Below are 21,507 nucleotides of genomic sequence, written 5' to 3' on the forward strand. Positions count from 1 at the left end.
CATCAGAACTAAATGCAACAATGCTAATCCCCCTAACTTCTATATAAAATGTATAGAAAAGTGTTCTTACATGCATCTATTGGATGATGGAACAGTTTTTCAAGTTTTGATAGCTAATTGTCTAAATGAGCAGATTCATGTTCATTCATCAAGAAATTAGGTGCACTATTCAACAATAGCCCAAAAAATTAAAAGGCACATGCAATGAAAATTAAAGTGAAAGCAAATTATATACCCAGTATCTGATCACTGTTCTCTGGTTGCATTCTTGTGACTTTTAATTTAGTGGCATTAAAAATGTAATGATTTATTGTGTAACATATTTGTCAGGTCACTTCCAACAGTATTGAACCCTACATTATCTACCTAAACCATTGTGTCTTTGTAAGTGTGTGGTAGTTGTTATCCATCTTTAAGAGGATGAGTAAAGGTACTGTAACTATAGACTCGGAGCTCCTTGTCCTGTTATGGTTTTAACCCTTCATGTTCCTGGTCTCAGTTCCCTGTTCCTGTTTTTAATCATCTTTGTCTCTGTTGTATCTCCTGGCACCTGGACCTGTGGACTGCGCCTTGATTTCCTTCGGACTTCCTTCTTGATTCGTTTCCCTGAGCTCACCCCATGCACCGGATCACTGTCTTCACTGAACCCCTGTCCCTCATCTTGTCCATTCCTGGCCATGTCTTCCCTTCTCGAGTCACTTCGGGATTATACTGTTCTACATAGGGTCTTTAACTCAGTCAGACAGAATATACAGGCTGAGGGTGAATGCTTATCTATTTCATGTAGTCAATCTAAATGTACCTGTATTTTTTATATATAAGTGTCTTAATCCATTGCACTGGTAATATTAACTTTCCCACACTTGAACAGAAATTGTTAAAAATTAAGCACTCACGTTATCTGAGTAGTTAATAAGCAATAAGCAAAGAAAATTGTTTTAAAGACTGGTGTACAATGAAAATATAAAGGAACAAGTAAAGGTTTAATCCATTCTGCACATCACATAAAAAAGGCATTAATAAATCCTTATATAGTTCTTCTGTTTTTCACCTAGCACAATATACCATTATTATTGTCAAATGTATTTATTAACTGGTACCTATACAGCGACATCAGATTTCTTACTGTAAAGAACTTGCTACCTAGAACAAAGCTTTTAATTTCTCCTGAAGAGAGTGTCTCACTGACTGCCTAAATTATAAAACCACAATTCAAATACTTTTTTTCTGGAACAGAAAAGCTTTTCTAAAGAATGACAGTTGAACTAAGTCTTCTCTCTCAAAAAAAATGTTAATGTATCCAAATTTTGTTATGTTATGTATCTTAGCTGATTTTACCTTTAGTCAAAAAAATTTTTTTTCTTACATTTTTTTTAAATGCAACATTTATATTCAAAATACACACTAGATTAGGAAAAAAATATATACCACATTTACACCAATTAACTGATTGTTTAAGTTAAATGTTGTTACCCAATCAGTATGAGCTTACACAGAGTTAGCTTACTGGAAACTGCCATGACAGGATCAGCCTGCAGGAAGGGCAGCAAGAGAGGTCCCATGAGTTTACATCTTGGCATATGTTATCATGCAGCCAGATTGCCATTAATTACTACAAGTTAAATTCTGTAGAGAATAGACCCAGACCCACACTTGGACTTCCCCATCAATCTTGGCAATGTGCAGTGACTTTTGGTGACCCATCATTGACAGACTGTATGGCAGTAACAGCTTGGAAGGTTACACATTACTGGCTGTGAACACCCCAAATGGTAAACAACAATATGCTCCGGCCTCCAACATAACAAAATGATAAAGGCACTGTCATCTTGATGAGCAAGGTATATTGGTCCTGCTCTGTTTTTCCTTCTTGACTTTCACTAGTAATGATGCATGTTTATCATGGCTAGCTACGAACACTCAATTAATCAATACAATGCCAACATTAATAGTATAGTGAAGGATTACATAGTGATCAACACCTGTGGACCTCCTGAAACTAAAAAATATGATTGAATTCATAAATTACTGAACAGCACAGCCTGTTCGTAAGAAAATCTGATCAAGTTCTGAGTAAAAGTCCATGGGGAGTTCTCATATGTTCTAATACTATGAATCTGTATTTTCAGCTACTTTTCTACAAAAATTGAAAACAGAAACAAACTGATTACAAGCCCAAAATGTACAGTCAATTGTCCAATTTCACATCTGATATCAAGTTTCATATATAGATTTTGGATTGGATGAGTTTGGATTGGAAAATATTTTTTAATACTTGGGTCATGCCACTATCTTTGTTGATACAGAATCTAAAATTAGTAAAAAAGGTAATTAAATGTTTTATCTGTTCCGATGGACAGTATCTGATCTTCAAACACATGATGATTCAAAAGTGGGAAGTTTACATCCCTTGCTTTCTTAGGCTTTCAGATACAGTAGTGAAATCACCATCTCACTAATGGGTTTCATTATTTTAAAGCCAAATAGAGCAAGCAAAGCAGGAAGTTACTAAATCATAACAGATATACTATTGTATTTACAGTACCTGCAAATTAGTGGCACAGACAAATTTCAACTATAGAAATTGAAAAAATAACTTTACAAAAAACAAGTTACCTTTCTGAACAGAAATAATTGAAGTAAAATAAGTTTATTTGGTCTTAAATAAATAAAGGAAAATGGAGAGGAGTTCAAAAGGCAAAATTCAAATAATGACCAGATGCTTATTTTCTCTAAAACACGTCTTGCTTCCCTTTTCAAGCATTAGCTCTTCCTTCATCCCTCTCCATTTTCTTAAGCACAGCTCATCCACTCCAAACTGCCTTCCAGCTGGATGACTCACATGCTGTTCAGGATCACCTCCTTCTTTAATGCAAAAGTGACTTCTTGCTCATTTTGAATAATTGCAAATGAATATACAGCAAATGTTTATCACTGGATCGCAACAACACTCCAGAACCAAGCAAAATGGGGGAAAAACACTGTTCAATGCTGTTCAGAACTTTGGTGGTAAATAAGTCAACAACCAGATTAACTCTTCCAATTTTTTTTACTTGTATTCTAATATAAACCGCAGGCCAAATGTACAACCATGAAATTTGGTGGAAATAAAAAGTCTTATATTGGAGTAAATATGGTACCGCCTTTATTCTTGGTGACTGCTTGTTAAAAATATGTCTGGTTTGTGAGGTGTCTGTTAGTTGGAATACATTACATTTGCAAAATTGTCAAGAAGCGTTTTTCAGGATCCTATGAAGACAGCAGAATCCAGAAAGGAGTTAAACAAACATGGGGAGAGAAGACTAGGAACAGCGCTGGTAGACAAACAGGGAGGCGTGTCGATGGTGCGCTGGTGCTCGGGGGGGCCAAGGCAAACAAACCCAAGGGGAGTCCGTAGGGTAATCCAGGGAGCTAAAGTCCAGAGACGGGTAATCCATCCTTGACAGACATGATGAAGGTTAAAAGCCGGAGCGGGATCCGGTGAAGGGTCTGGGAAATAAAAAGTGGTAACGGGGCCAGGCGCTCCAAGACCCAGACCCAGACCGTCAGGACACCGTTGCGAAGCCTATGCCGTCAAGCCACTCCTGGACTCGCAGGTAGGTGGGTTTCCAAAGCTGAGCCTGAAATGGTAGGAGCATCTGGCTTTTGTAGGGAGGGGCTGGATCCGGAGGCAGGTGCAAATAATCAGGACAAACTTGGAAGAGCCGGAGCATCCTTTAGAGGAGGGGCTTCTGATCGTGACAAAAATTAAGTACAGGATGAAATGTAAATATAGTCTAAATAGTGGTTCTATTTCTGTGAAAACTGAATGTATCTGAGAACTAACGTTTATTACACTGATTGCCAAAACAGCTATTCTGAAACACTATATGCCTCTGTTGTATGAGACATTAGATAAGAAATGTCCCAGTTTCTTATAGTAATTAGTAAATTACTATATATATAGTATACTATAAAAATAGTAATTAATCAGTAAATACATATACAAGGTGTTTTACTTCTTTTGTAAAAACTCATTAGTTTTAATAATGGTTAACTACCTCAAACTAATGCTCCATGCCAGTTTATTAAATACTGAAATTTCTTATTAGGTACATAGTGTTTCACACTATTCCTGATATGAGTTAGAAATTGAGAGTCCGAATATGAACAAATGGACACAAACTTACTGTATGTCTTAGTTGTAATTATCTTATTTGGAAAATATACCAATTTTCCATTAGTCTTTAGGGTTGTATAAAAGTGCTTCTGACAAACAATTATTTAGTCCTTATCCCAGATGGGGACAGCTATGTACTGTACAATTTGTGTCCGCTCTGTGTTCATTTAGGTTTTCTCTTGGTGCTCTGATTTCCTCTCACCTACCCAAAACATGCTGATTAGTTTAGTTGGTGTTTCTTATTTGACCCTCTTCCCATGTGTACTGTATGTGTTTTACTTTGCTCCCTAGTTTTTTATGGTAGGCGCTGGGTTGTTGTGACCTTAACCAGGAATAGGTGACTTTCTGGATGAATGGATGGAATTTTCCCTGTCAGCATAAATTAACCTATCAACTATTTAATGGCTGCAACATGTACTGTATTATTCAGCCTTAATGTTTTGGAGCATAATTAAGGTTGACGTGCTCCTTAAATCTCATCTCTCACCCATAAATATAGGACAGGGTTGTAAACTCAGTCTTGTCAACATTTGCATTGTTTCAAAAATAATTTTGTTTAATAATTTCTTCAATTCCCGGACCTAAAAGAAGATTGCTTATCAATTATGTGCAATAGGAGTTTTGCATTCCAGGTTCTTCAGTTGAAACAATCTGTGTGGCTGATTTCCCAAGTAGATGTCTGCAGCTGGGAACAAATAAAATTAAGAATCTGTTTCTGAGGTACGTTGGGTGCAAATATAAAAGTGAAACTGAACACTCTATATTTGTATTTTATTTTTTCATGTTAAAACCAGCCTTATCATTGATATACAGTACTGCATATTCAAACAAATCATGAGGATAAGAGAAGGAGTTATGTTAGAAAACATCTAGGGTTATTGAAACTTCAGGGATGGTTCTATGAACCAATGAAAAAAGGATATCTGGTGTTATGGAGAAACTGATTTACTGGAACTAACCTTATAAAAGTGCTCTGACAGTCTTGAAATATTTTTCATACATACAATTACAGAAATGCTATATGTAAGAGAATGCATTCAATACAGCTGCATAACACATTAGTATGCCACATATGCAGCTTTAAAGTAGCATACATTTTATTGATAAAACAGATAAAAGGTAAAAACATATACGCAAGCAATTATTTTCAGAAATTATGCCATCACTAAACCCTTGATGTTAACAATGGTCTAGACAAAGTTACGTGGCGGCAGTGAAAGATGTGTTGAGAAACTTTAAGGAGTCACTTTTTTCTGCACTCCTTATTAAAAGTCATATATCACTGAAGCTTAAAAGTGCTGGCCACAAATCAAGAATTGAACAGAGCAGAAATTTATTTAATGCTCATTCTTGGGTGTACAATATGTACAAAGCAAAATAGCTTCTCACAGTCTCTCAGCAGTCACAGCCAATGATGCAATGGTTCAATGCTCTCTCACACAATGGTAGGAACCTGGTACTGGCTAAAAGAATTACTCCATCCATGGCAGCAGACACATTACACAGAGCTGGAACACCCAGACCTGGGAAACAAAAGGACTGGACAGGGGCACACATGCAGAACAACAACTACTAGAATAACTGCACATAAAATTACTTTGTTAATAGTGAATAATTCTGTGTCAAAGTCCTTTACATGGGTCTATTTACATATACAGTAAGTCCAGGGTCTGGTCACAAAACATATTGTACCAGGTGGCCTCAAGAACAATAGGTTTCCTGCTGCTCTCAGATACAGCACCACCAGGCACAAACAATTCTGTTGGTGACTAAACGTATTCATTTTTGTTTACAGGGACAGGAACACCTTTTCTACCTTGTACTAAACATACTGTATGTGACTGAATCATATGTTTACTAAAGTTACTGAGGTTTCTATATAAAAAGACTCCGTTTCCAGATCACCTGGCACTCGTGAGGTATGCACATGAACACATACACACACATACGTAAATATTTCACTATCTAAACAAAGGCAATAACGCTGGTTTCCAATATAAACAAACTAGTCTGGAATTACAGGGATAGCTTTGCTTGCTCTTTGGGTGCACACACAGAGTAAAGTAAGCTTGTTCCCGTATTATCAAAATTAATCATTAACTCAAACCAAACACCTGTTTTCCTTTGTTTTAGAAGTGAAATGAACCAAATTGGCGATTAACTCGCATGTTTCAAATAAACTGTTAGGATTTCTCACCGGAAAAATGGTTTCTCCCGCAAACCTGCAGGACCCAAACATTGGCATGGCAACAGGGGCTGGGTTAGTAGTGCCTGTTTTAGGATTGCGCATGCGTGGATTGATTTGTACGAAGGTACCATTAAAAGGGGGTAGTATTTTCTTAAATAACAGTTATGTACATAAATGGAGTCTGATATTTTATTTTTGATGATAAGATGTTCATTGTTTAATTGTGTACTTAATGAAGAAATTTGTATTTTAGAATTCTGATTATTATTTTGTAAAATTATTTTTTTGCTTTATAGTGGAAATCCGTAGACGATGTAGGGTGGTGGATGTGGTTGAGAAGATGCGAGAGGCGAGGTTACGGTGGTATGGACATATCATGAGGAGGGACGTTGAGGAAGTAACAAAGAGGGTAATGGAATTTGAGGTGGAAGGTAACAGAGGAAGAGGCAGGCCTAGAAAGAGATGGATAGATTGTGTGAGAAAAGATATTGAGGTATGTGAAGTGAGTGAGGAAGATGTGCTCCACAGAGACAAATGGAGAAGAGCAACCAAAGCAGCTGACCCCAGGGCAGTCTGGGACTAAGGCTGTGAAAAAGAAGAAGAAGAAGAAGAAGATAGTGGAATATCCTAGGGGGAGGAGTTTAACCTAGAAAATGACCTCTTCAAGATTGAAGGGGGGAGATAGGAGAAAGTGGATTGTGGGGGAAGAATAGGAGCTGCTTACAACAATCAATTTTTTGTGTGTGTAGTAATTAATGTATATATTATTGTACTATAGCTATTGTTGTTTTCTTTTTTTTTTCCTGGTTAGTTTGTGGTTTTTACTTTATTTTTTGGGGGTGTGGACTTTGGGAACAGAGTTCCTCGTAATAAACACCATTGCACATCTTTGCAATTGTGGCTGTGCCATAGTTATTGTTATATTCTATCTACGCCTCTAAACTCTGCAAGGAGGAGACTGTGACAAAGACATTTGGGAAGTATATAGTTTTGTGTTCACATTCACCACAAACAATGGCCAATATACTTTTACTATGAACACTCAGAGAAATAGTACCTCAACTGCAAGGATTAACTTTTCAAAACAATTCTAATATTTCTGATATTAGCTAGGAATTGAAAAAGATTGGTTGCCATTTTCCAAACATATTTGTCCGCTACCATGAATGATTTTATAACAACTGCAACATACAATACTTTCTAGACCTTGGAGCATAATTTGGATGGGTTTTCCTATAAAAGCTCCTCACTCACTAATAAACACAGGATCTGATTCCAAACTCATTCTTGTAAATATTTTCATCACATTAACGACACATTTCTGAAAATGAGCAGTTAGTGGTGCAAAGGATGCTGTGATAAATGGGTGGTAACCATTTGTGGGCATAAAAAGTGTAAATACAACATGTGAAGTGTGAATTAGAAACATGATTTAGAGTGATGATATCTTCCAGGTTTTAAGTATAGCAGTATCATAGATGGTGGTTTTCTGACGTTTAAGAACAGAATTATTGCCAGGCAGCCATCTTAATTTAAATATGATTCTAATTTAAAAAAACTGTATGTTAATCATATTGTCAAAAAAAAGATACATAGCGCCCCAAGTTTGGAGTTAGTTGGCTACATACAGTAGTGTAATGCTCTTGGGGTTCACATGGGTATGCACCCTCGCCACTGCCGCCTCGGGTCGCCCCCCCCACCATCAGGGACTCAAACCGGGGCATCCACCGTCACTCAAAAGGGACCCAGCCACTTGAGCCAAAGGGAAATCTCCCGTCAACCCGGCGGCTGCGGTCCCTGATATTCACAGGGAAGGGAGGTGACGTCACTGCGCTGGTAAGCCAGCTTGAACAACCTGCAATGGTGGCCGTATGCGTTACACTCTCCCCCGCTTAATTCGCCATCCTCGGCGAAGGGCTATCCCACCCCCCTCTGACACCAATGTAACGCTACGGGGTTCACGTGGGCGCCCTCGCCGCTGCCGCATCAGGTCTCCCCCCCCCCCCCCGTCAGGGACTCAAACCTGGGTCTCCGGCATCACTCAACAGGGACCCAGCCACTTCAGCCAAAGGGAAATGTCCCTGCTATTCACTGCTAAGGGTGGTGACGTCACTGCGCTGGTAAGCCAGATCTCGCAACCAATGGTGGACATATGCATTACAATAGCTTTTGCACAAGAGTGAGTGGTGGCTTTGGATGAACATGGACAACATTAAAAAACAACATGGTGGTCAGACAGCTAACCTGGGTTGGGATATACAGTCCAGAAACCAGTTTCTCTAGAATGAAACCTTCCACATTTAGAATTAATTAGCCATTAATTAGCCAAAATTAGAGAAGCTAGTTTTACATAGCATGTCTTGCTAAGAATGATTGAGCTTTTGTAGAAAGATAAAGTATTTCTGAAACATTCTGTGGCAAATATGGCTGTGATGAAACTTGCCAAGTTTTAAGTCCAGTGATGCAGTAGTTCTCCTGACAATAGAACCTTTCAGTTCAGACAGTGATTGTGGTTTATGCAGGATCCCTTTTCACCATACGTAAGCAGCACTACCGCAAGAATAATACCTAAGACATTTGGAATTAATTGGCCAATCCTTGAACCTTTTGGGGAACAAAGATTACAAACAAACAATCAAGTTTGAGTTGTGAGAGCAAAATGTCAGTCATGCAGCCAACTTGGTATCTGCAAGAGCAACAGAGATATTTATGGTTCGCTCACCAGTCTGGAGTTAACTACCCATATGTTTTTAAACAGCATAAGTTGACATTATAGACCATTTCAATGAAGAAAATTATTTATTAAAAGTGGTTTGGTGGCCATCTGTGGTCTTCAGAGGAACTCATATATGAATAACTTACTGTACATACTGTATATGGATTTTATGTGATTAGAATTAAATGTATAACTTTTGGAGTTAATTGTTCAAAACATTTTTGAGTATGAGCAGCTTGTGTGAAGAGCCACATTTCTCTAAATGGTTTAAGACCTGGTGGTATATAAAAAAGCTTAACAACATTCCAAAATCTAATTTGAAAAAGCTTTAGTTGATGAAATCTACCAATTTTCAATTCCACTTGTGTAACACAGCATAAGAGAAAAACTGTGAAAGATTTTGAAAATATGTCAGTCAGGCTGCCATCTTGGTTGAACCAGGATTCTAATTTTTGTCACCACTTATCTAAATTATTAGATCATTATCAGCAATGTAATTATATTATGGCTAATGTGATCCAGTATACCAGACAAGTATTAAGCTGCTAGGCTACATGGATTTTAAATACAAGCAGTGACAAAAATGGGTGGAAAAATGCCACTATTGTAACTATAGTGTTCCACTATTAGGATGACTTATTATTAGTAAATATAAATATATATATAAAAGTAAATATAAACTGAATCTCATTTGTTTAAAAACACCAAGCAACACAGAAATCACCTTTGTATTTGGAGTCAAGGTAATGACATTCATAGAATGAAATGTGCAGTACAGCTGTCACTCTTTACAGACTGTTCTTGGGGAATTTCATCATGCAACATTAAATATCCAAAACAGGATTCAGGCAGATAACCCTGGATAGCAGCTCCTTGCTGGGCTGTTAACTCTTTTGTTGTTGAAAAATAATCAATTGTACTGGCATTTCTGTGAATTTTAATATTTGACCAGTTCCAGTAACAATTATAGCTTAAAGTAAGGTCATAAGATATGATAGAAGAAAATACGTTTTTTTTCTTGAAAATGCAATTAAATGCACTTGTGTAAGTTATCAGACGTTCCCTGTAATAGAATAGTTCTCAATGGTCTTTTTAAACTTATTTTTTAATGTTGCTTAATTCCAATGACTTCAATAAAAAACACCCTATTCTTTTACTCTGCTGGGTGAACCTTACAAGAATGAAGCAGGTTCTTCAGAGGTATGTCTGAAACATATTCCAGAGGACTGTATTAATCAAGACAATATACTCTTTTTATTATGGGAATGTAGTATGTCATTGAATTTAGCCTGATACACTCATATTTTGTAGTTTTTTTTAAAAAAGAGAGAGATCAGAAAAGAGAATGATTTACCCGATAACACTTTAGCAGAAAACTGTGGTGATAAAAGTCTAAACAGAAAAAAAAAACTACAGTTAACTATTTGGCATTTTTTAATTTTGTCAAAATACATTATTATGAACTATTGTATTTTGCCAAGAGGAACCATAAGGAACTGGTTGAATTGATCCATGTACAATATATCTTGAAAATTACCTACCTACCCCTATTTATAGAAAGAAAAAGAACTACCCTGGAATATGATTGCCAAACATTTCACTCCAGTGTTACTGTATGTCTATGTAGAACAGTTCATGCACTTTAGTGAATCAAATCTACCCAAGAAATAGGTAAATAACAGTCTGAAGCAAAGAAAACTTTAAAAATGTTAATTTCAATCTGAAGTGTTTGAATTGTTGGCGAAAAAGCCCTTTAGTGGTTTTAAGACACCCAATTTAATTTCCTGCTTCCTGGTACAATTCCTGAATTATTGTTACCACCACAGCTAACAAAAGACAAGGCTGGTACAATATCTTAGTTTTTATTAAACTGAAGCCTAATGAACTGTAACTACACAGAACATGATAAACTTGTTTTTCTTCAGTGAACACCAAATTCTTCAGAGTTACTGTATGATATTGCCAGAAGAACGTAGGAAGGAAAGCAGATATATTTTACTTTTATCCAATACAATTACTGAATATACTGTATAATGAGAGGCATTTACAATGACAAAGTAACACACATTTTACAACACAAATTTACTCTGTTTAATTTATATTGCTAACATTTTTTTTTAATTGTACAAATCTATACCACCTGATGAATTTAGTTAAATAATTTCGATAATCCTTCAGAAGAATGTACAGTATGTTGTTATATTGGGATACAACTTTAATACTAATAGGAGTTGTAGTGTATTCAAGAATCCTATGAGGTTTCCATAGCTGGTAAGTGAAAGAATGTCCCATATTGTAATGGCTTGCAAGTCCTTGGTAATTAAAGCCAGCAGTTATATCACCCTGCATCTCACAACTGGCAAACCACTGGAGCTAAGCAGGTGTGAGCCTGGCCAGTACTTGGATGGAAGACATCCTAAGAAAGCTAAAGTTGCTGCTGGAAGAGGTGTTAGTGGGACCAGTAGGAAGCACTCACCTTGTGGTCTCTGTGGGTCTTAATGTCCCAGTCTAGTAATGGGGACACTATACTGTAAAAAAGGCACCGTTCTTCGAATTCCTGACTCTCTGTGGTCACTAAAAATCTCAAAGCATTTCTTGAAAAGACTAGGGATGTTAACTCTGGTGTCCTGGCCAAATTTCCCCTGGGCCTTTACCAATCATGGCCTCCTACTAATTCCCATCTCTGAATTGTCTTCATCACTGTGTTCTCCTCTCTAACTGATAACTGATGTGTGGGGAGCATACTTGTGTACTTTGGCTGCCGTCGCATTTGGCTGCTGCACATTGGTGGTGGTGGAGGGGAGTCCCCATTACCTGTAAGGGACCTTGAATGGAGTGTCAAAAAAGCTCTATATACAGTAAGTGTAAGCGTTAATAGTAAGAAGAAGGAGAATACTAATAATAGTAGAATTAAAACTGTTCAAATTGTGAACCCATCTCCACTTATGTCAATACATAACAATATTTGGGATATGATGGGATACTGTACTTCTGTCAAGCAAGAGAATGCCTCAGAATAATGGAAAGAACTGATAATAAGTAAATGAGACATGACTCAATTTGGAAGAATTGATGTTCAGGGCTGAAGCTAAATAATGGTCTGCTTATATTGAATGCATGGAACAATTTTTTATTACAAATAATATCAAAGAAGAAAAGCATGTACAGTAGCAACTTTGCTTAGTGTGATGAGTGGTTCCACCTACAGACTGTTAAGAAATTTCGCTCAGCCACATAAACTAAAAGTAACTGTCCTTGGAGAACATTTTAACCAAAACCTCTGCTTATTACTGAACTTTTCCGTTTCCAGCACTGTAACCAGAAAACAGATGAATCTGTAGCACAATACATAGTGGAGTAAAAACAGTGTTCTGTAAACTGCAAGTTCTGAGAAACTTTAAAAAGCTCTACGTAACCACTTTTCCAGTGCCATTCAGAATGAAGTGTTAACCGAGACTGCCGAGATTGAGGCCAATTTAACATTCGCAAAAGTGTGTGAACTTGCTTTCAGCATTAAAGTGGCTGATAAGACACTTAACAGAAACAGGATCAGTGCATAATGTGAAAATGAAAGTAGCTGTAAAGATCAGTGGAAAGCAGTGCCATCATTGTGACAATAAAAATCACAACCCAGATAATTGCTATTTTAAGACAGCTCAATTTTTTCAGCTGTGGCATAACAGGTCACACTAAAGTGCCTGTAGATCCAGGTAACTGCTACAAAATAAAGCAGAACAGCAGGCTAGTAAACAAATGAAATACTTGGAGGCAGAAGAGACTGAACTTTCAACTTACACTGAACTTACATCGTCATGAGTTGGAGATAAGCCACCTTTTACTGTTAAATTTATTATCACTGCTAGATAGAAATGACATTCTCCTGTTCTTCGAGAAGGTGCCTGACATAAAAGAGGAATCAGCATCCACCAACGTAAAAAAAACTAGAGGAGCTGCTGACAGTTATTTTTTCAGATTAGATGACCAGGTTCACTACAATTCCAACCTATCAATTATTTTGGCATGTTGATGCACCTGCTTTTTGAGTGGAGACAATCATTCAACACATCAAGGTTTTAAGAGAAGAACATCCTCTACTGTACTGTTTGGATTTCGTTCTTGAACACCTGCTGAGAGGTATTACTCACAGACTGAGAAGGATTTGTTTGCTTTGCTTTTTGGATTTAAAAACCCTGCTTACCTTATTTGGAGAGCATACCTACAAATGGCCAACAAATGCATGAGCTGAGAGGCTTTTTCAAACATTTAAGTCTAACATGAAAAAATTAGCTGGTGCTCACTCAGCTTCACTTTCTCTTTAAGCCAAAACAAGCCTGCATAAATCATTGAAAGCTGAACTGGAATGAAAATCTGCAGTGAAGACGTACCAGCCCTCTCTCTGGGTTTCAGATTGGACAGCCTTGCTTTAATGAATTGTAACTGCAAAATAAATACAAATTAGAAAAATAAGAAATGGCTTTTAAGAAACGCTAACATTTTGCAAGAGCATTAGGGCTTTAGTATAAGTTATCCCATAGATTAGGAGATAAGTACTAGTATTTCTTTTGTTGGCACAAACACAAAACACTCTACAGTGTTTAGAAGATCTGTATCTGAGCTACTGTTTTCATTTAATGTATATTTGTATTATGCTATTTTTTATCACTATTTCTTAGTAATTTGGAAAATGTTGCCTTTTTGAACACAAATGCAACTGAAAATCCAAAGCACCTCTGACTGAAAAAATATTGGTTTTAGTGTGAGTTAGAAAATAATAAAAGTAAGAGGTTTCTAAAATTCCCATGGAGGGTAGGAGCATTAAAACAGATACTTTAGCAATTGGAGTCATTTGTGACAAAAAGCTTACAACTGCTGATTATATGGGGTCAAACTGATCATACTTTACAGAGAAAACCTTTAAACCAACTTCTTAATTAATGCCATTAGTAAAAAATAATTACTTTTAAAAAGCTGTTGTTTAAATTTATAGGACCATAAAATGTAACCTTTTGTTGATCCTCATCTTGGAGAATTACATTTGCATGAGACATGGATTCTATTACCCGTCTGTACTATGTATAAAATACAGTAATCAGATACCTAGTAAGCATACTCTTTGTCCATTTGCTATCAATCTGTTTCTTTTTAATCAGGCTCCTGTACAAGAACAGCTAACACATTTTAAAAGAACTATTTTACAATATACATATGAATTCTGATAGGAAATCTATATTTTAGTGAAGAAATTGCAGTAATACTTTTTAATTACATATAACAATTATAAAACATTATGATTATAAAAACACTATACCCATTTAAACATTGTGGTCTAGGAGGATTAGCTCTTGCACTTGAAATTTCATTATAACTAAATTTCAAGAGCTGTTGACCTATCCCTGATATTGAATGACTTACTAAATAAGCAGTTGATATACTGATTTGACTTTAACTTTCTTGGCTAAGAGAAGGACAACCTGAGTGTAAGGACAAGGCCATCACATCCCACCCTAACTCTGCAGCCTTTTCTCTCTCTCACTGTTTGTTTTTCATGCTGTATGAGTCATATTCTTTTCACTATTTTGTTCTTTTTTCTTTTTCCCTTGCCACCTCCTGGAGCCACAGTTGGAGCCAACTGTCTTTCTTTCCTAGGGAGTCAGGCATTCAGTTCTTTCTGATGCTTAGCTGATCATTGCTCCTGATCAGTAAGCCTGAGCCTCTTCAGGATTCCATGTTTCCAGGCTCTGACTGGGACCATTCCCTGCAGCTGTGCTGAACCAGGGCTCCCGGAATTGTGAGGGACCTAAGAATGGGGTTCCTTTTTCACCCGTTCCTGGCTGAGGTCTACCCTGGGTTGATCCAAAGATCACCTGGGTTCCCGAATCCATTCCTACTTGGGTGCTTTCGCGGGAGTGAGATTCCTAGGAGGCTGAGCTGACAGCGCACACCTGACCTGGTCTAGGACAAGACCCCTCATTAGGGCATGCGCCTTTTATCACCAGATCCGACTGGAGGACTGTGGGGGTTTCCTGCCTCACCACTGTTCGTTGAGAACTCTTTTCTCAGGAAAGCCCTTGGGCAGCAGCCCAGCTGTGGTCCCTGGTAAACTTCCTTTGGTCAGCACATAAACCTTCGAGCTTGCCGACACACACCCCTGGCTTCTCCTGAGGGCAGCCTTTCTAAACTAGTTTGATCCCCTTTTTTCTGGAGGCTTGCTATCCGGTTCCTTCCCGTACCTGAGGCTCCCTTGTTCCCACCGACAGAATATGTTTGGGAGTGTGTATAGGTCTATCACTGTATCAGGCCAGCCTTTCTCTCTTTCCACCAGGGATGTACTGTAGTAAGCTAGCTTCTCCTAGGACTGACATGATTCCCCCTGATTCCTTTCTCTTTTCCATTACCGGTCTGGGCTGATTAATTATTCTATTATCACCGCCTTTCCATTTTCACTCTCCCTCTGTCCTGGAGCACTTGCACCCCAGTCAGTCAGGTGTCTACAGGTGTTTTGCCATTCTCTGGTCTATTGCCCTTGGGTTCTGACAAATCTTCTCTCACATGGGAGTATCTGGCTACATCGTTTCATAATTCCCTGCAGAAACCCTGAAGTAGATAGAATGAAATACACAAATGACAATAAAAGAAATATTACAGGCAAACTGGTTCAGCTAATCACTGTGCTTGACCTGGAAAAGGCAAATATAGGTTCTAATAAGAATGTTTCATTAACAAGAGAATGCAATGCTAATATAAGCTTTTAGTATAGCTTATAAACAAAAACTGAGAGCAGAATAGCATGGGTATAAGAAATTACAGGGGCAGAAACTTAAACATTTAAAGGATGTGGTAAATAAGAAGGGCACGAAGGATACCTGTTGCGATAGAGCACTTGTTGCTGGAAGTATGTTTAGACACATGCTGGAGCTGATTCTGACAGCAGATATTTACCATTCACAAAAGAGCTGGTACATGGCATTTGTTTAAATGATGCCCACACTTTATTGAAATAGCTAGTGTTATCCATCAGTAATTGTTTTCACATGTTATCAATCTGTCTAACATTATTGCCAGAAAGCTATATTACTCTGTAACTCAAAACTGAAGCTACACTAATGTGACTCTGATCAGTACCTGAACAGGACCTCTCCTGGGATAGCTAAGGTTGCTGCTGAAAGGGGTGTTAGTGGGACCAATAGGGAGCACTCACCCTGCCATCTTTGTGGGCCCTAATCCCCTAGTAAAATGATGGAAACAATATACCATAAAAAAGGTGTTGTCCTTCGGATGAGATGTAAAATCAAGGTCCTGACTCTCTGTGGTCATTAAAAATCCCAGGGTGAGTAGGGGTATTATCCCCAGCGTCATGGCCAAACTTCCTTTGGCCTTTACCAGTCATGGCTTCCTTATAATCCCCGTCTATGAATTGGCTTCATCACTATGTTTTCATCCCCACTGAGAGCTGGTGTGTGGGGTGAGTGTACTGGTGCACATTGGCTGCCGTCACATCCAGGTAGGTGATACATATTGGTGGTGGTGGAGGGGAGTCCCCATTATCTTATAGTAATTACAGTTACAGTAAATACAGTTACCTTACCATTACAGTAATGCGCTTTGAGTGGAAAGTCCAGAAAAAGACCTATATAAGAGTGATTAAATTATTATTAATCTTATTCAATATCCTATCTAGGCAAAGTTAGCCAGGAGCAGTTGAAATGAAATTATTCAAGTGAGGCAGAAATGTTAAAATATAAAAAGCAAGATAATAAATCACATGAGGGGTTCTTTTAGTTACTTTCTTTAAAACTAAAAATGAGAATAAAAATAAGAATAAAGCAGCACTAGCAATAACAGTCGTTATGCCAACTCAATCACAGAGGGAGAAGAAGGACTGTCAGTGAGAGTCATAAGCTTCACTCTTCCTCCTGAGAATACTGCTGCAATAAAAGCATCATCTGAAACCACCAGCAGCCAAACTGGCACTAGAGGGGAAAAGAGACCATCAGTGACAGAAACAGGCTTCACAGGTAGCTTTGTTCCTACTGATGAGGGTAACACTGCTGCAGCAATGGTTACGTCTGGATCTTCTGAAGCACATGCTGTAGGTTGCACTCTGATATTTGGATATCAGATGATCTGGCACTTTGGCCTCAAGACATAAGTGACAGAGAACACTGTGACATTGTTGGATGAGGGCCAGTCCTGTCCAGATAACAAACATAGCTTTCCCTAAAAAAATGACACAGGGCCATGGACATTTACCCAGGACTGTTCACAAAATATCTCTTAGTGTACTGATTCACTGTTGTTTGTGCCACAAACATGGAGTGTTGGCATCAGATACAGGAACAATTAAACACAGGCACAGCAATTGACAATATTAGCAAGGAAATATTAGCACATGTGAGCAGAGTTGAAAAATGTGGGTATACACATCCCAAACAAAATCATTATACTGTAATTGTTGGAGATAAAATTTTAAATGCAAATGTGGATTAAGTGAAATTGGCGAAATACTTTTCAGATTATATACTGCATTTCAGTAATTAAATTGTCTTCTGCACGTTTTCTGCATATTTTGAGTAGACTCATTGCAGTGTGTTGCATTATTGCATTATTCATTCTATTTCAAAATTTGTTGACATAAAGTCACCAAAGCAACCAGTTTGCACCAGTATCTGCATTACCTTCTTCCAATTATGTGAAGGCCAAGTTAGGAACATGACCTTGTCAGGTGTTAGAAGGTAAGCAGGATTAACCCTGGTTAGTACCAGAATGTCTGACCTGTTTTGTGTTAGAGTTTGAAACAAGCTCCCCAGTCATGTTGTTGAAACTGATAGCATTTTCTTTCAAGAAATGGCTGGATTAGATTCTTAGATCTTTTAACTACTAATTACCAAACAGGCTTGATGGCCAAATGGTCTCCTCATTTATGTTCTTATGAGATGATCTAAAACAAGACCTGTAACCTCCCACGCAGAGAAGCCGTGCCATTCCTGTAATGGTGAAACTATTTTCCACCTTCTTGTTCATGCCCCTAGCTCTTTTTAGGGAAATATGACAGCAGTATTTCAAATGCATTAACCATGGTTGAATCTTTGCTTGAAATTCACCGCCTAACTGAGAGACCTTACAATGACAGGTATATTTATTCTGAAATTATGTGAACCACTATTATTGCACACAGACAGAAGCCATTTAGCTAACAGTGTGTCTCATTAAGGTAATTTCTGCACCTAAATTAATTTAGTTTTGCAAAACCAAAGCATTTAAATACTTATGCAATCACAGCTTCTCCATTTTTCTTTCATATTAAAAATCTACTGTATTTACTTCTTTTTGCATTTTTCTTTGAATATGTGGGTTGTGTATTTCATTTTAAAGTGTCATGACTGCAAGCTTTAAAGCAACAAAACTGTGCAAGGGTCTGAATATTTGTACAGTGCATGGTACATAGTCTTGCAGAAATGGATGTCTTTTTTTCTTACTCATTTTCAAGAAGGGGCATCTTTCCAAATGAACTCTGGCTGTGTTTTATATGTCTCTTGTCGGGTCACAAACATTCAGTGAAGGCATGCCTTGCCAGCATGATGAGCATATATCAAATGCAAAAGGCTTCAGCTCTGGATAAACTGTACTGCCAAAATGCAGGTGTTGTTCTTATCACTCCACTTGTTTTTACTTTCAGACTTCTTTGCAAACATTAGGCCTATTCCCTGATGCTGACTGTCTCTCTAATGCTTTCAAGAAAAAAATTAATCTGGCCTTCTGTAATGGATGGCTTGATGTGGCCATTCTAAGGACAGGTGTGAGCAGCTTTAATGATGTACTCCACCTCCTGCTTCAGAAGCTCCCTCTTTCTTCAGTTTCTACAAGTGTGACTGCTGTTCATGATAGGTCAGGGAAGCAACCATAGTAGAAAGGGCACAAAAATACTCTACAACTGGATCTATATAACAGAAAAAACATGCTTTTATATTTGTAATATAGGTAATAATATAATAAGAGGCAGACATCAAGATTTGCACAAGTTGCCTGCCACTATTTATTAGAAAAGTGTTGCATACCTCACAGAAGCTTCCAATGCTAAAGTGATACAATGGCTATCAAAATTAGTACTTTGTAGCTTTTCTTATTGACAAATTTTCACTTTTTTTTCCAAATGTCTCTCTTTGTTTGCCAATCTCTCAAGCCCTTGATTTCTCAACCCTCTCTTTCCCTGATTGCCAGAGCTAAAGCTTGCCATTGAACACCCAGAGAGACATCTGTAAATAGTGAAGTGATGTGCAATGATCTGTAAGGAGTTCCTTTTTATTGCCTTACAGTTTAATAAATTCAGTGATGTCGCCTGCATCAATGACAGCTTTAATATTTAATCACATCTTATAACATTACCTACAATGAACTTCTGGCTAATGTACAGTATATACAGAAAATGTGGAGATTTTATAAAAAAGAAGGACAAAAATACACAGTTATTTGAGTCGCCTATTTCTAATTTTTTATGTACATATTCTCTAATTACTTCTCTCATCACACGTATTAAAGTACCTATACAGAACTTCTTCATAGCTTCAGGAGAAAGAGTTCCCAGTAGCCAAGAAGGAGAGAATGTACACTTAACCCATGAAGTGAACACTGGCAGCTCACTTACTGTTAAGTCACACTAAACAAATACATGTCTGGGGCAGCCACGTACTGTGTAGTAACATGAGCACATCCAAGTTTGACACACAGACATATACAAAGGAACATGAATGATAAAACATGACAACAATCAGCATCAATACCCCACAGTACCAACCACCATAGCAAAACTATTGAGATAACTGTCTAAGCTCAAATCTGAGTTAAGGGAGCCACCCACTGAAAATTGGGGATTTTCTTTGATTTATTCAGCAGGAGCCTCTTAAATCAGGAAGATTTTACAATTAAGGATTAAAAATGATTTTGTAACATATTGTAACGCAACGGGGGCTCAGGCGGGCGCCCTTGCCGCATTAGGTACACCCCCCACCGTCGGGGGCTCAAACCCGGGACTCCAGCGTCACTCAGCAGGGACCCAGCCCAGTGAGCCGAAGAGAGATCTCTCAACAGCCCAGTAGCTGTAGTCCTGCTATCACAGGGAAGGGCGGCGACGTCACCGCTCTGGTAAGCTGGCTTTTACACAGTACCTGTCGGCCGTATGCGTTACAATATATATAATTGTATGTAATTAGATATTTGATATAGATTTGTGTATGGTATTTATATGTACGTTAAATGAAATAACATAAATATCAATTTGTGGTCTGTATGAAATGTGTGTATACCAGAGGTGTTAATCTACCTAACATTGCTAAAGTTTGGATTAGAAAAATAAGTCATTCTTCAATTGCAAATTTCAATAGTGTCACTTGATGGCAGATTTTTATTTCACTGAGTTCTCATACCTTACCAATGGAATATACTCATCATGTCATTTGGAATGTACCACTGGCAGGAGTGACAAAGTTTTGATTTAATCCCGGCCTTTGCAGGGCCACTAAAATGTGTCAGAATGACTCAGCTCTGATTTATGTGTGCAAAAGCCCTCTACATACTGTATATGCCTGTCACTTTGGCTGCATGTTCAATGTACCTCTCTGTGGCTCAGAGCATTCTACCTTGGTCCGATTGACTTTATTTTATAATAATTTGTTATAGTTATGATTTCAGGAGATTTTATTTAACCCTGTGTTTGTTTTATTATTGTTGGAAATAATTAATACACTTCATTTAAATATTCTGCAATGGACTGGCTTCCAGCCCAGAGCATATCCTGCCTTGTCCCTGGATAGGCTTCGTCACCCCGCAACCCTGTATTGGATAAAGCGGTTACAAATTGTATTGATGAATTCAAACACATTTGATTGCTCTCTTATACTAATCTGAACATTAAACGGAATTGCATTTTATGTTTGTATTAATGAAAATGCAGAAATGTTTAATTCATCTACTTATCTCTTTTTAGACAAATTAATCAAATATTTAGTCAAATTAAAAGAAGTGTTGGTATACTGCAGTAATTAATTGCTACCAATAACACAACCCTTTGTGACACTAAAGGTAGACATTCACTCCCTTTATCCTTTAAAAGGGAAATCTCTTCACTATTTACAAAGCACTGTATTCAGGCTCCAATTCACAATGTTTCTAAACGCTACAGTACACACTACTTACAACCTACAGTATGTTTCATTAATTTAACATCCAGTAATTAAGTCACTGTAATTCTGACATTCCAATTTTTATGAGAAATATAAAAATATTATTTAAATTGTTTATTTTCTGAATGGTAGAAGTAGACATAGCTTTGGTTGACCAAAAGTATATTATTTGTAAAGCAAAATTGCGCTCCGTGGTTTATATCACTATTTTGCATCAGAGGTAAGTTACATTTTGCATTCACACACACACACTCGCCTCTCTGCGAGT

The 21,507-nt window shown here is 37.6% G+C and overlaps 1 long non-coding RNA gene across 2 annotated transcripts; it reads right to left on the reverse strand.

Moving 5' to 3' along the window:
- Nucleotides 1–2,631: 2,631 nt before the first annotated feature.
- On the reverse strand, nucleotides 2,632–6,424 carry LOC148678329 (uncharacterized). 2 transcript variants are annotated; one of them, XR_015938668.1, is made up of 2 exons: nucleotides 6,357–6,424; nucleotides 2,632–4,844 (listed from the first exon to the last, which is right to left on the reverse strand). It is a non-coding gene; the product is annotated as an uncharacterized LOC148678329 (long non-coding RNA). The 2 variants fall into 2 exon arrangements; XR_015938667.1 differs by having other exon boundaries at nucleotides 6,326–6,418.
- Nucleotides 6,425–21,507: the final 15,083 nt, after the last annotated feature.

This window comes from Lepisosteus platostomus, chromosome 1 (assembly GCF_059453375.1).
Source record: "Lepisosteus platostomus isolate fLepPlt1 chromosome 1, fLepPlt1.hap1, whole genome shotgun sequence".
Classification (NCBI taxonomy): Eukaryota; Metazoa; Chordata; class Actinopteri; order Semionotiformes; family Lepisosteidae; genus Lepisosteus; species Lepisosteus platostomus.